This window comes from Stegostoma tigrinum, chromosome 46, assembly GCF_030684315.1.
Source record: "Stegostoma tigrinum isolate sSteTig4 chromosome 46, sSteTig4.hap1, whole genome shotgun sequence".
Lineage (NCBI taxonomy): Eukaryota > Metazoa > Chordata > Chondrichthyes > Orectolobiformes > Stegostomatidae > Stegostoma > Stegostoma tigrinum.
Genome location: NC_081399.1, coordinates 11,929,052 through 11,945,560, shown reverse-complemented (window position 1 = coordinate 11,945,560; position 16,509 = coordinate 11,929,052). Strand labels below are relative to the sequence as shown.

Here is a 16,509-nt window from a genome sequence, read left to right as displayed (position 1 = left end):
CTTCCCAGCAACTCTGGGCAAGATCAGTGAGGATGCAGAGGTTCTATTTTACACCCTTGTTCTTTTGTCATTTAATCACTCCTGCGCTTCCATTTTGTTCTTTCAGTCTCTCTGGTTCCCCTCCCCTTTCTTTGTCACTAAACCCTTTCAATTGCTGCTTTGTCCAGTTCTGATGAGAGCAGATGGCACTCAGACATGAATTTTACACGATCAGTACAGCTATTCTAAATCAAATCTTGAGGATGTTGTATGTCACTGTTGTCATCAGGAATGCTGTATATTTACCCTCATTCATCGCTTTACTATCACTTATCTGCAGACTGTATGAAAACAATCTCACCGATTCTTGTGCTGAGGATCTTGCCTCTGCTCTAAGTACAAAGCAGTTGTTGATGCATTTGAATCTGGCAGGAAACTACTTCAGATCAATCCATCCCCTTTCTCTCCCACCTGATACAGACCTGTAAGAGTCTCCAGGAGATTGAGTATTTATACTTACTTTCAATATAATAAAGAAAGTATGAATTGGATTCAATATATTTTAGAATGAATATTTAATATAGATATGTATCATTTGAAATAAAAACTCCAACAACGAGAAAAGAAAAGCAATGTTGTATTTACTTACAAGACTTGAACATACATATTCTAAATGTTTTAAGCTCCAGTGCTGAGAAAAATAATTTTAATAACATCACTTTAGAACACCAGTTTTAAACTGCGCAGTTCACGAGGGAAGTCAACTGAAGTGTAATCAGAAATAACCCTCCGGTTCCCTACAGGGAGTGGGAAGTATTTTAAATCAAGATAATTAGTTAAGATGACTTTTTCATGTCTAATTATACAGATCACAGTTCAGTCAAAGAAGAAACTTGCTGTTTTAAAGACTCCAAATTTCTAATTGTCTAACACGTTGATAGGATCTTGCACTTGGGGAGCAGTCTCTGATAATGTTCTCTCTCTTACACAACAGGATTTTCTAACAGTCCACTCCCATAGGTGAGCATCTGCTGGGAGTTGGGGACTGCTGGAAATTCCCTTGCTATTATAACAGCTGCATTAGCAGTAAATATGCAGCTTGTTGTATGGTGAATAAAGTGGGAAACCCCGCTTCCCTACAAACCAAGAGAACAGTGATATTTCAACCATGTAATGACACAATGAAATTTCTGCTATAAAATCCATTTCACTAAATTTTATGCAGCAGTTAATATGGTTTCATGATATTACTTAGAGAAATAGTATGCAGATTAGGATGATGTATGGTCATAAGTCCAAGAAATTGCTGCTTTCACTTAATTCATGGAAAATTTTGCCTTTCTCATAAATTCCCAGATTTCGGATCATTCCAAAACGTGGCAGGGCCAATCACTGAGCTTAGACCATAAGACATAGGAGCAGGAATTAGGCCATTCAGTCCATCATGCCTGCTCCATCATTCACCTACCTTCTCCCCATGACCTTTGATTCCCTTAACAATCAAAAGCCTATCTACCTCTGTCTTAAATATACTTAATGACCTAGTCTCCACTGCCTTGTGTAGAAATGAGTTGCATAGATTCACCACTTCCTGGCTGAAGAATTTTCTCCTCATCTCTGTTCTAAAGAGTCTTCCCTTTACTCTAAGGCTTCACCCTTGTGTCCTAGTCTGTCCTGCTAGTGGAAGCATCTTCCCAATGTCCACTCTGTTCAGGCTTTTCAGTATTCTCTAAGTTTCAGTTAGATCCCCGTTCATCCTTCTGATCTGCAAGTATAGACGCAGAGTCCACAAATGTTCCTCATATGTTAAACATTTCATTCCTAGGATCATTCTCGGGTACCTCCTCTGGACTCGTTCCAGGGCCAGTACATCTTTCCTGAGATTTGTGACCCAAAATTGCTGTCGATATTCTAAATGTGGTCTGACCACAGCCTTGGAAAGCTTCAGAAGTATATCCGTGCTTTTATATTCTAGTCCTCTCAAAATACGTGCCAACACTGAGTTTGTAAATAGGAAGGCAAATACAGTCAGCAAGTTAACATGAAGAGAATCCTTGCCCAGGAGCCCCAAGTACCTTTGCACTTCAAATTTCTGAATTATCTCCCTATTTGGAAAATAGCCTATGCCTATATTCTTGCAACCAAAGTGCATGACCTCCTACTTTCCCACATTGTCTTCCATCTGACAATTCCTTGCTTGTCTAAATCCTTCTGCAGGCTGTCTGCTGCAACAATACTGCCTGTCTTTGTATCATCTGCTAACTTAGCCAGAATATCCTCAGTTCCTTCATCTAGATCATTAACGTATAAAGTGAAAACTTATGGTCCCAACCCTGACCCTTGCGCAACACCACTAGTCACCAGCTGCCATCCTGAAAAAGAATCTTTTTATCCCCACTCTGTCTCCCAGACAGCCAACCATCTATTCATGCTAGTACCTTGCCTCTAACCCAATGGGCCTTTATCTTACTCAGCCTCCTGTGCGACACCTTGTCAAAGGCCATGTGCAAGTCCAAGTAGATAACGTCCATTGGCTCTCCCTTGTCTAACCTGCTTGTTTTGGAGATTTAATCAGATGATTTGAGGAATTGGAACAGAAAGAGGGTTGAATTATTTTTAGTCTTCTCTTACGTCTGTATGGAATGTGATTTTAGTTTATTTTTTTATTTCTGTTTTTGTGGCATTCAGTTTTTAATTGGCTGTCAACTTTTGAATTAAAACAAAAGGCTTGATATATTATCAAGCAGGGGACTGAGGATAGAAAATGACAGGAAGTATAAAGCAAATAGAAAAGGAGATAGCAGGTTAACATTTATGCAGGAAGGTTTAACTGCATTGAAAACTGTGAAGGAAGTTAAGGGGGGGAATCTCATTATTAAGGAAAATGTTAGGATTCAAAAATAAGATATTAAAAAGTAGCTAAAATGCATTTTACTAAATGCTCATAGTATTCTAAACAAGGTTAGATGAGTTACTGGCACATATCATTGCGAATAAGTATGATTTAGTGGCCATTGCAGGATGGCCCCAATTGGGAATTAAATATCTAGGAGTAGCAGCCTATTCAGAAGGATAGATAGGAAGGTAAGGGAGGTGGTGTTGCTCTGATATTTAAGGATGACGGCAGTAGTGAGAGATGATTTTGGTTCTATGGTGAATAAGGTTGAATCTATTTGGGTAGGAATGAGAAATTGTAAGAAAAAGTCATTGATAGGCTTGGTCTATAGGCCACCAAACAATAATATCACATGGGACGGGCAATAAACAAAGAAATAACTAATACCTGTGAAAATAGTATTGCAATTATCATGGGTTATTTTAAATTACACGTTGAGTGGCCAAGGCAGCCTTGACGAGGACTTTATTGAACGTATCCACAATAGTTTTCTTGAACAGAATGTAATGGAAGCGACGAGGGACAAAGCTATCTTAGATCTGGCCTATGTAATGAGACAGATAATTAATGTTCTCCATAGTTAAGGTTAAGTATCCTCTTGGAAGGAGCGGTCACTGTGTGTGGCTGAATTTAGAATACAGATGGAAGGTAAGAAGATAAAATCTATAAGGAGGGTCCTGTGCTTAAGCAAAAGAGACTACAATAGGATGGGGGAGGAGTTGGCTAAAGTAGACCGGAAGCAAACACTTTATGGTGGGGACAGTTAAAGAACAATGGAGGACTTTCAGAGCAATTTTTCAAAGTACTCAACAAAGTATATAGCAGTGAAACGAACTGTAGGAAAAGGGGTAATCAGGTGTCAATGTCTAAGGAAATAAAGGAGGTCATCAAATTCAACAATAAGGCATACAAAGTGGCAAAGATTAGTGGGAATCTAGAAGATTGTGAAAACTTAAGAGGTCAGCAGAGCCGCAAAAAAGGCTCCAAAGAAAAGTAAGATTGATTTGAAACTGACCAGCTCAAGTGTTTAAAGGCAGAGCAGAAATTTCTATAAATAAAATGAAAAAGTGGCTTAGGTAAATATTCATCCTTTAGAGGATGAGAAGGGGAGTTTATTAACAGGAGATGAGGAAATAGCTGAGGCATTGAACATGCATTTTGTCAGTCTTCACAGTGGAGGACACAAATAACTTGCCAGTAATTGACAACAAAGTGCAGAACTAGATGAACACAGCAGACCAAGCAGCATCTTAGGAGCACGAAAGCTGATGTTTGGGGCCTAGACCCTTCTAAGAAACGTCAGTTTCTGTGCTCCTAAGATGCTGCTTGGCCTGCTGTGTTCATCCAGCTCCATACTTCGTTATTCTTGGATTCTCCAGCATCTGCAGTTCCCATTATCTCTAAGGTAGGTGAGGATCTAGATACAATTGTTATCATGAAAGAGGTCGTGTTAGGCAAGTCAGTGGAGTTAAAGGTAGACAAGTCTACTGGCCCTGATGGAATGCATCTCAGGGTACTAAAATGAATGGCAGGAGTGATAGCAAATGCACTTGTGGTAGTTTTCCAAAATTCACTGGACTTTGGGGCAGTTCCAGCAGATTGGAAAAACAGCCAATGTGATGCCACTGTTCAAAAAAGGAGGTATACAAAAGATGGTGAATGATAGGCCGGTTAGCTTAACTTTTGTAGTGGGGATAGTGCTTGAATCAATCATCAAGGGGAAAAGTAGCAAGACATCTAGATAGAAGTTGCCCCATTGAGTGGACACAACATGGGTTCATGAAAGGCAGGTCATTATTGACTGATTTGCCGGCATTCTATGAAGTTATTCTGAGTATGGTGGATTTTGGGGATCCGGTAGATGTAGCGTATCTGGATTTCCAGAAGGCATTCGAAAAGGCGCCATACAAAAAGCATAAGATAAAGGTGCATGGTGTTTTGGACAATCCACTAGCATGGATCGAGGCTTGGTTATCTAACAGGAGGCAAATAATAGGGATAAATGAGTGTGTTTTCTAGTTGGTGAACAGTGACTCGTGGTGTGCCTCAAGGATCCGCACTGCGACTGCAATTGTTTAGTATTTCCATAGATTTAGGATTGGGGGTGATATGTAGTGTGTCAGAGTTCGCGGATGACACCAAATGGGTGTTAGAGCAAAGTTTGGGTGAGTTGGCAAAGGTCTGGCAAGTGGAATTCCATGTTGATAAATGTGAAATCATCCATCTTGGTAGGAATGATGGTAAAAAGGACTATTACATGAACGATAAACTATTGCAGCATGCTGTTGTGCAGAGGGACGTCGATGTCCTTGTACGAATTGCAGAAGGTTTGTAATTCATTGCAGCAGGTAATTAAGCTGAATGGAATTTTGTCATTCATTGCTACAGGGATGGTGTTTAAAAGCAGGGAGGTTTCGTTACAGCTGTACAGGGGGCTGATGAGGCCACACCTGGAGTATTGCATGCAATTTTGGTCTCCTTACTTGAGAGAGAATGTACTGGTACTGGAGGGCTGCAGAGGGATTCAATTGGTTGATTCCAGAGTTGAGAGGGTTGATTTATGAGGACAAGCTGAATAGAGTGGGATTATATTCATTGGAATTTAGAAGAATTGGGCGGGGGGGGGGGGGGGGGGGGTGGCGGATCTTATAGAAACACAAAATTATGAAGGGAATAGATAAGATAGAAACAGGGAGATTATACCCACTGGTGGGTGAAACTGGAACTGGGGGGGCATGGCCTCAAAATAATGGGGAGTAGATTTAGGATGAGTTGAGGAGGAACGTCTTCACCCTGAGGGCTCTGAATCTGTGGAATCCCCAGCCCAGTGAAGTAGTTGAGGCATGCGTAGTTTTTAAAGCTAAGATTTTTTTTTGAATAGTAAAGGAATTGAAGGTTATGGTGAGAGATTGAGTAGGAGGAACTGAGGCCATGAAAAGTTCAGCCATAATCTTACTAAATGGTGTAACAGGTTCAAAGGTCCAACTGCCCTTCCTGCTCCTGGTTCTTGTTCTTTAATTTTCAGTATAAATATAGTATGAATAGGATTTGTTAAATTTTTGGCTTAATATTTGTCAGTATTATTGAAATATAAACTCCAGTGAGATAAAAAAGAAAAATGTACTTATTTACAAGACTAGAACATAGATATTTGGTGTTTTTAAAACACCATTGCTGTGAAAAGTAAGTTTTTAAAAATAATACTAATGATTTAGAACATCAGCTTGAAACTGTACAGCTCCATGAGGAAAGACAACCAAAGTGTCATTAGAAATAATGCACTGGTTTCTTACAAGGAGTGGAAAATACTTTACATTGAAATAATTATGTAAGATGACATTTTCAACTCTAATAATTTACATAGATCGGAGTTCAGTCAAATAAGAAACTTGTTTCAAAGACTACAAATCGCGAATTTTCTGGCACATTGAGGGGACTTGCGTGGAGGGAACGGTCTCTGATAAAATTCTCAATGTTAACAGTCCACTGCCATACGTAGGCATCTACTGGGAGTTGGGGACTCAGAGAAATTCTCTTGAAAATAACAATTGCTGCACCTGCAGTAAATATTTTACCTACAAACCAAGGGACAGGATAAAATTTCTTCCTTGCATAAAATTACGGTGAAATGAATTTTATAGCAGCAGTTGATATGGGTTTGTGACTCACTCTGAAATAGTATAAAGATTAATGTGTGGTTTATAAAGTACAAGGAATTGCCAGTTTATCACTTAATTCCTGGAAAGTTGCACCATTCTCCAACTCCCAAATTGAGAGAAACTTTTCAGAACTTGGCGAGACTAACCATTGAGCTTCTAGAGATAAGTATCATTCCTCAATGAGATTTAATGTGAACAGAAAAACACAATTGAATCATTTTTACTGTTCTCCTCTGTAATAAAGGTGGTTTTAGTTTATTTTCTTTTGTTTTGAGTTAGGCTGTGTTGTCTTCCCCCAAAATCCATGTTCATGAAGTTCAATTTTTAAATGACATTCAAACTCCCAGGTTTAAATAAAAAGCTTGTTCTACGCAAGCAGGTAACGAGTGTATAGATCACAAAAGTGTGTACAGACCCAGGGAAGCAGGAAGAGAAAAGGAAGAAAGAAAGTTCAAAGTATGAATTAGTTTAACAAGTAAGATTTTGGCATTGCTTCATGTGAATATTGAATCCAGTAATTTGATGTCCAGTGAATGGTTGCAGTTCGCCATGAGCAACTGTACTGACAGATTGCAGGTTGAAGCTGCAGCAACAAAACTAGTTTTATTTTATCAGTTTACTTTGCAGGTCAAATGAAGAATTCTTACCAGACATAAAACTTGTGAGCAACTGAACAGATGATATATAACTTTACTAACTAAATTTTTGGTGCAATTGTAAAACTACCCTATACACAGAAACACAGACATCCAGACAGAATAAAAAGAAGTGTCATGGATGGAGGGCAGAAAAAAAAACACAGTACAACATCCCCTCTACATTAAGTTCACTGAGATAATGTTTTTATTTGCCAGGACTTGCTGCTCTTGATTCGCTCTTCCGTCAGTTCACTTCCTTGCGGGAGGCACTGAGTAATTGATTTACCAATTATAAAGCCTTTGACTTATTGGTTAAAAGTAACACCTTACAGCCAATGGTGATGAATGATAAAGTGGCTTTTCTCAATCTTCAAGTATTTTCTACGACAGCAACACGTACCACCTGCCCTTTTAAGAGATCTAACGACTTCTGGCAGTGTCGATCACACCCACAAGCTGTTCAGCTCCCCAGGAGCCAATCACACGTTTGTAACAGACAGGTGGCCTTTGTCATCCACAGCTGGTCACACTCCACAAACCACTCAGCTACTTGTTGCAGGCCAAATATCATTTTGTACACACCCTGTGGGACCAGCCTGTCTGCAGCCATCTTCCTCCCTGAGTGAACAAAGCAGCAGTGTAAATGCCACTGACAATGAGTGTTGATAACTTGCTTTTTAGTGCTGCAATCCCTTCAATAATTCTTGGTTTTAATGCTGCCATTTTCCTACTTCTGCCCACAAATAAATAATACAGAAAAATCAAAAGATAATGCTTTTATATGAAGACAAAACCAAAACTAGCTCCTGTTTTCAGCCTCCTGGTGAAAATTCAGTCCATATTAATACATTTTTCACTATCTCTATATTTAGACTGAGTGATAATAGTAATCTGGGAGATTCTGGAGTGAGTTTACTGTGTATGGCTCTGAAGAATCCAGACTGTAAAATAACAAGACTAGAGTAAGTACCAGAGTGAGAGACTGTTTATATTAACTATATGTCTGACATTGTTTATGGTCATCATCTAGAATAGTGTTATCTATAATGTTACATAATATGGGTATCTGTAATGGTATTAATATCATTTGTGGGGGCAAAAATGGATATGGGGCAGAATGGAAAAAAGACGATCACAATTGTTGGTGGTTACAGGAACACCTGATATTGAGATTTAATGCTGTGATATGTTATCACAAGTGCATCAAATTATAGTTGCAGACAAGGGAAAGATAAATTGAATTATGCTGTGGCTTGTCTGTAAGAGCTGACTTTTTCATTTTCAATTAATAATGATTCAACTGTGAGTAACAGGTTGATGTGACTTTCTTTTGGCTCAGTGTTAATTTTATCATGTTTCATCTAAAACCTCGCATCATCTTGTGCTCTCATTTCAATATTGCCTCATTTTAGTACCGAGCCTGCCCCAATAGTGCCCCTGTCATCTTTTGCTAGACTGATATCACCATTGACCACTGCCCACGTATCGTAGAATGGCCTGTCATCTCCTGCGCATCTGTATGCACGCAGGCAAGTAGTGTCAGTCCAGAACCTCCCTTTGCAGATCCTGACATTTGTCCAAGACCCAGCAGATCAGGGGAATTTGGCATCCTGCTTTACAGATAGGTGGTTGGAGGTCCTACTGAATGGGGTCCGCAGAAGAGGGCCATTCTCTTCATTCAGAATTGACAGTAAGCCACAACAACAGACCATGCTAGCCTAGCCTGAGGATGCCACCTGGATCAGTGTGGTCTTAGCTGTCTGGAGGAATGCCCTGTGCTGCAGGAGGAAAGACAATGACTTCCACATATGTGCCACAGTAAATGACACAATGTACTGTCTGTTACCTCTTCTCCCTCTGTCTTGGCCACTGCAAGCACTTGGCACCCATTCTAGTGCTCACTATTGCATGCACTATCTTCCCTCACTCACTCACTGTTATTCCCCCAGTGCCCCCACATCATTGACCCTGTGTGGCCTCTGTGCTGCCAACTCAGAGAACCTCAGCACGTTTTCCCAACAATTATCACTGTACCACCCACTTTCATTTTCCTTAATCCTTCCCCTTCTCTAATTTCAGGAGAAAAGCACCCACAATAAGACAGAAAGAATCAGGACAGCTGGTGGGCTGCTTCTGACCCCACATGTAGAGAGGATCCTGACGCTGACCACCCCAGTCGACTGACTGACCATGTCCCACATCCTAATCTGGTGTTGGAGGCTGCTTTTGATTGTCTACAGCACACAAAGGACACACATTTCCTTCCTCCTGCCCTAAACAACAGGACAATTAGGAGTACTGTAAGCTTGGCATTTTCAGCTAAAGGGTCAAAGTGTAAATGTAGGAGCAGGCTGCCATTCAGCCCTTCAAGCCTGCTCTGTCATTCGTCACAATCTTGGATGACCGTCCAACTCAATAGCCTAATCCTGCTTTCTTCCCATAACCTTTGATCCCATTCACCCCAAGTGCTATATCTAGCCTCCTGTTAAATACATTTAATATTTTGTTATCAACCGCTTCCTGTAGTAATGAACTCCACAGGCTCACCGCTCTTTGGGTGAAGAAATGTTTCCTCATCTGTGTCCTAAATGGTCTACCCCCACTCCTCAGACAGTAGCCCCTGATTCAGGACACTCCTACTATAAGAAACATCACCCCCCCCCCCCCCCCCCCCCCCCACATCTATCCTGGCTCGTCCTGTTAGAAATCCCACTCATTTATCTGAACTCCAGCAAAAACAACCCTGACCTATTCAATTTCTCCTTATCCATCTGTCCCACCATTCCCCAGAAACAGCCAGGTAAACCTTTGCTGCACTCCCTCGAGAGCAAGAGCATCCTTCAGAAAGGGAGATCAAAACTGCACACAATATTCTAGGAATGGCCCCACCGAGACCCTGTTGTGACTGCAACAACACATCCCTGCTCCTGTACTCAACCTCTCACAAGGAAGGCCAATATACCATTTGCTTCTTTACTGTCATCTGCACCTATATGCCTACCTACAGTGACTGGTACACCAGGACACCCAGGTCCCACTGCACACTCCCCTCTCCTAATTTACAGCCATTCAGGCTGGTGAAAGGGAAGGCTAAGCAGGGATGCTGCAAGCATCTGGGTAGAGCGCAGTCACTTTGAACCTAAGAGGTAGTCTGGTGCAATCCATCAGCTCGGTGCCTGTCACTGAGCGCAAAATGTCTTTGCTGTATCATTTGCCCTGAGATGCAACTTTTACAAACTGCTTATGCATTTTAATGGATCAGAGTTGTGTCATGTTGATGCTGTCAATTACGCTATCAACAAGGAATGATCTGTCTCCCTTAATCGGTATTTTGTCACTCCCTAGTGAGAATCTCTTCTCAACACCTTAAAATCAACAAATTAAATATCAAGATAGGCCTCACTAGACTTCTCACGTGACTCTGGCAGGTTTCTCACTATGGTCTACAACTTTCAGGTCCTGTAAAATTTTGTTTTAAGGCCGTGGTTTTTCATTCAGAGCTTGTAAAAGCTAGATACATTGCTGAATTTAGGCAAGCAACAGTTATGCCACACACATACCAGGCCAATAAGAGGAAATTTAATGCCTACCCCCCTGACTGTCACTGATGTTACCATCCCAGAATCCCCCACGATCAATAGGGTTATTATTGATGAGGAACTCAACTGGATTCACCACATAAGCACAGTGCCTACAAGAGCAGGTCAGAAGCGAGGAACACATCAGTGTGTAACTCACTGCCTGACTGCCCAAAGACTGTCCACCATCTACAAGGCAGTATACCTGCCTGGATGAATGCACCTTCAATGATACCCAAAGACAATATTGCCTGCTTAATTGTCACCACATATACAAATCCCCACTCCTACCACTACCAATGCACAGTCGCAGCAGTGTGTATTATCTCAGAGATGCACTGCTGAAATTCACCAAAGATCCTGAGACAGTACCTTTCAAACTCATGACTACTTGCATCTAGAAGGGTAGGGCAGCAGAAACACATGATCACCTCCCAAGTTCCCTTTCAAGTTACTCAGCATCCTGACTTCGAAATCTATTGCCATTCCTTCTCTGTAGCTGGCTCTGAATCCTGGAATTTCCTCCCTCAGCATTGTGGGTTAACTTGCATCATGTGGACTGCAGAGACTCAAGAGTACAGCTCAAGGGCAACTACAGATGAGCAATAAACAATGGCCAATTGGCAACACCCTGCGTTGTGAGTGAATAAAAAGAAAATGTACTTCGTAACAGAAGGCATGAGAAAGAAGCAATAACAAAATCCAGACGGTGTAAAACAAAAAAGGGGATAAAATATTGGACAGCCTGAAGACATGAGCCTGAACTGTCAGCCATGTAGGGATGGCCTGATGGTTTTATGTAAACTGGCTGCAAAAGTGGTTGTGGGGAAAGCCATTCAAGCAGGTTACTATGTTTTGGATGTTGGTGAGTTTCTTGTTGGAGCTGCACCCGTCCAGGCAAGTGGGGAATATTCCATCACACTCTTGACTTGTGCCTTGGTGATGGTGGAAAGGCTTTGGAAGTCAGATGAGTTGCTTGAGGTAGTATTTCTTGCCTGTGACCGGCTAATGTATTTATATGGCAAACCTTGTTGAGTTTCAGGTCAGTGGCAATCCCCCAGTTTGTGATAGAGGTTGACACTATTCATCGTCAAAGGGCGATGGTTATATGGTCTTGCATTGGGGATGGACATTGCCTGGCATTTGTCTGGTGTGAACGTTGCCACTTGTTAGCCCAATCCTGGATGTTGTCCAGGTCTTGCTCCATTTCAACATGGACTGATTTAATATATGAGGAGTTGTGAATGATCCTGAACATTGCAGTCGTTAGCAAATGTCCCTGCTTGTAATCTTCTGACGGAGGAGAGATCATTGAAGCAGCTGAAGATGGTTGGGCCAAGAACACTTCCTTGACGAACTTATGCAGCAATGCCTTGGAGTTGAGGTGACTGATCTCCATCCTCCAGAATCATCTAAGTATACACCAGATATGACTCCAACCAGCAGAGATTCCCATTGATTGCAGTTATGTTCAGACTTTATACATACAGGACATACCTGGACAGTTTTCCACATGGTGGGGTGGCTACCAGTGTTTTAGCTGGATACAAACAGCTTGGTGATAGGTATGGCAAGCTCTGGAGCACCAAGTCTTCCTTACTATGGTTGGCATGTTGTCAGGGCCCGCAGTCTTTTGTGGTGTGTCTTTGTCTGCCTGCATGTATGCATCCAACAAAGCTTCCATACAGCAGCCTTCATCAGCAGGAAAGAATTTCACTCACAAGGAACAACTGATCTGAGACTGCCACAAACAAATCTGTCATGACGGTACAAGCTCCCATGATACCAGCACGTTGTGGCAATCCTGGGTGCTTGACCTTTTCAGGCTCTCTTTGCCATGAAGACTTGGTCCTGGACATCAAGAGATAATTGTTTAATAGAAATGTCACTGAACTAGTAGTCTAAAGTATATCCATCATTTCCAGTGCTTGAGACAGGAGGATGATGGAATGCTGCTCACTTGTCTGGATCAGTGCAGTTCCAGCAACATTTTGTAGCTCGACCTCATGTCAGGATCAAATGAATCCACTCACTTCATCACAATTCAGTGCATCCTGGTGGTGTGCTATGTTCTGTATAACCTTGAGCGACAGTGGGAGAAGTTTTAATCAATGAGGAAAGCCCTGAGTCCTATCCCCTGAACAATGAGGATCTCGAATTGATGTTAACCAGAGACTACATAATGAGTCGCAGGGACGACAGACAAGGCAATGTCAGGTGTGTGCAAGGAAGGCAAAAGATTCTTCAGTAATGCAGGCACATTTCAACTGAGGCTGACACTCTCATTCATTCTATGTAATAAACTTTCAACCATTGTTAGCCTTAGTGCTGTTCTTTGAATTCTTTAATCGGTCTTGGACCCCTCACTCCAAGAAATTAAACATGCTTTGAAATCATCTGGCACTTCTCAGCTCACTGTTTGCGGGAGCCAGTGAACTCCCAAAGACCCAGTGGTGTGCAAAACGGAAGGGTTTTTGGCAGTATACCATCTCAGAATTCATTGGAAATGCTGACACAGCAAGGCCACATCTAGTAAGATTATTGTCATGCACAATGTAAGAGCTTCAAGATGATCCTTTAAAAGAATGCTTACAGTGCTCATTATGCCTCTGCGCTGTCAGTTGAGGTGGTGGCAAGGAGCTAATCCCTTTCTTCCATGCATTTTGATAGGTCTGGCTCTCCTAGTTACTGACAGTCTGGAGGATGCTGACAATTTGGGAGCCTTGTGTATGGATGCTGATGTCAAATTCAAGAGCAGATGAGATTGTGCTGGCTCACTATAAATGACTGCGACCCCTCCATAGCCAACCCCTTCCCCCACAAAAAACCCCAGATGCTGCTATACCCTGTCAGGACACACTGGACCCGTCTTACCCTCCCTGAGGAGTCCAAGCTTACGGAGGTGCAATGCTGCTGCCGAGTCTTTGCCAGTGGCTGGATGGAGATGTTTTTCTCTTATCAATTCCACTTTCTTCTCTTGGTCACATGTAAGGCCTTCACCTTAACTTGTTAATCCTTCCTGAAAGCATTACTCACTGTTTGTTTTTTTGGTCAGGTGATCAAGTACCCCATGCCTGCTCACTACCTCAGCAACCTCTATCCAAACTTGAAGATAATAAAATGTGAGGCTGGATGAACACAGCAGGCCAAGCAGCATCTCAGGAGCACAAAAGCTGACGTTTCGGGCCTAGACCCTTCATCAGAGAGGGGGATGGGGAGAGGGAACCGGAATAAATAGGGAGAGAGGGGGAGGCGGACCGAAGATGGAGAGTAAAGAAGATAGGTGGAGAGAGTATAGGTGGGGAGGTAGGGAGGGGATAGGTCAGTCCAGGGAAGACGGACAGGTCAAGGAGGTGGGATGAGGTTAGTAGGTAGCTGGGGGTGCGGCTTTGGGTGGGAGGAAGGGATGGGTGAGAGGAAGAACAGGTTAGGGAGGCAGAGACAGGTTGGACTGGTTTTGGGATGCAGTGGGTGGGGGGGAAGAGCTGGGCTGGTTGTGTGGTGCAGTGGGGGGAGGGGACGAATTAGGCTGGTTTAGGGATGCAGTAGGGGAAGGGGAGATTTTGAAACTGGTGAAGTCCACATTGATACCATATGGCTGCAGGATTCCCAGGCGGAATATGAGTTGCTGTTCCTGCAACCTTCGGGTGGCATCATTGTGGCAGTGCAGGAGGCCCATGATGGACATGTCATCTAGAGGATGGGAGGGGGAGTAGAAATGGTTTGCGACTGGGAGGTGCAGTTGTTTGTTGCGAACTGAGCGGAGGTGTTCTGCAAAGCGGTCCCCAAGCCTCCGCTTGGTTTCCCCAATGTAGAGGAAGCCGCACCGGGTACAGTGGATGCAGTATACCACATTGGCAGATGTGCAGGTGAACCTCTGCTTAATGTGGAATGTCACCTTGGGGCCTGGGATAGGGGTGAGGGAGGAGGTGTGGGGACAAGTGTAGCATTTCCTGCGGTTGCAGGGGAAGGTGCCGGGTGTGGTGGGGTTGGAGGGCAGTGTGGAGCCAACAAGGGAGTCACGGAGAGAGTGGTCTCTCCGGAAAGCAGACAGGGGAGGGGATGGAAAAATGTCTTGGGTGGTGGGGTCGGATTGTAGATGGCGGAAGTGTCGGTGGATGATGCGTTGTATCCGGAGGTTGGTATGGTGGTGTGTGAGAACGAGGGGGATCCTCTTAGGGCGGTTGTGGCGGGGGCGGGGTGTGAGGGATGTGTTGCGGGAAATACGGGAGACGCGGTCAAGGGCGTTCTCGATAAATGAAGGGTCTAGGCCCGAAACGTCAGCTTTTGTGCTCCTGAGATGCTGCTTGGCCTGCTGTGTTCATCCAGCCTCACACTTTATTATCTTGGAATCCTCCAGCATCTGCAGTTCCCATTATCTCTATCCAAACTTGCTTGTGTTGACTTGTTGATCTTCTCCTCCAGCCTTGACAGAACAGAACAGGACAGTTTCTATGCCCACCTGGCCGAGAGGAGCATCAATGAATCAGTGAGCAACCCAAATCTACCTGCTGCCATTTCAGCTCTTTGTTAGTGGCCAATGATCCCTGGGTGCTCCCCACAGAGCTGCGATTTGAAAGTGCTGCTGGCTGCCTTTAAAAATGGTTCCAGCATTGCCTGAACCAGGACATCCTCTGCCCACACTGAATGAGCATCTCTCCCCTTCCTACCAGCTGTTAATTGTCCGGTTTTGACAATATTGTATTCGAGACTCTACCTACCCTGCCCATGTGACCACACCTCCTGGTTCCAATACAGTTTCCAGGATTTCATAGCTTCCAGTAGTATCATGACCCTTATCTTCAGCACCAGTACCTTCTCCACTCCTGCTGCATTGATTTATCCCATTATCCTTTATAGCCACTCAGGGCAATGACGTGAGGATGCAGAGGTTCTGTTTTGCACCTTTGATCCTTTTTGTCATTTAATATCTCCTGCACTTCCATTTTGTTCTTTCATTCCTTCCGGGTTCTCTTGCCGATCTTGTCACTAACCTCTTTCAGTTACTGCTTTTTCCAGTTCTGATTAAAGCAGATGGCTCTCGGACATTAGTTTTACAGGACCAATACAACTTGCCTTCTAAATCAAATGTTGAGGACTTTACACTGTAATATTTTTGTCATCAAGAACTCTGTGGATTTGCCTTCATTCCTCATTTTACTTTCTGATCCCCAGCCTCGATGAAACCAATCTCTCAGATTCTTGTGCCAAGGATCTTGCCTCTGCTCTCATTACGAAGCAGTCATTGACGCATTTGTATCTGTCGGGAAACTCCTTCACAGACCAATCCATCCCCTGTTTCTGCCGCCTCATAGAGTCCTGCAAGAGTCTACAGGAGGTTGGGTGAGTATTTATGTCAATTTTAAATGTAATAAATAAAATATGAATAGGATTTATTAAATTTTAGGCTTAATGTTTATAAGTATTATTAAAATATAAAACTCCATTTTCCCTTTTATTTACACTGATTTATCTTTCCCTGATTTTTAATTTTCATATTTCAGCTTACACTCCATTCAGTTCAGTTTGGATGGGAAAAGACTTCTCCAGTTGCTGCAGTCACTGAGATCCAACCTGCGTGTGCACACGTGAGCATTTCAATACCTATCCCCACTGCTCTCAGCAAATGAACAATTTGATCTGATTTCCTCTCACTCCCTCTTTAAGCGGATGTGCTCCGGGTTGAAATCCTATTGGCTGATCTGAGTCAGGGTCATCTCCCATTGTGAGGTCAGAGGCCCAGCACCAGGCTCAGAGGC

At 42.9% G+C, this 16,509-nt stretch overlaps 1 pseudogene; it reads left to right on the top strand.

Annotated features, from left to right (window-relative positions):
* Positions 1-16,509, top strand: part of LOC125449543 (NACHT, LRR and PYD domains-containing protein 3-like) — an 84,568-nt pseudogene that overhangs the window by 52,955 nt on the left and 15,104 nt on the right.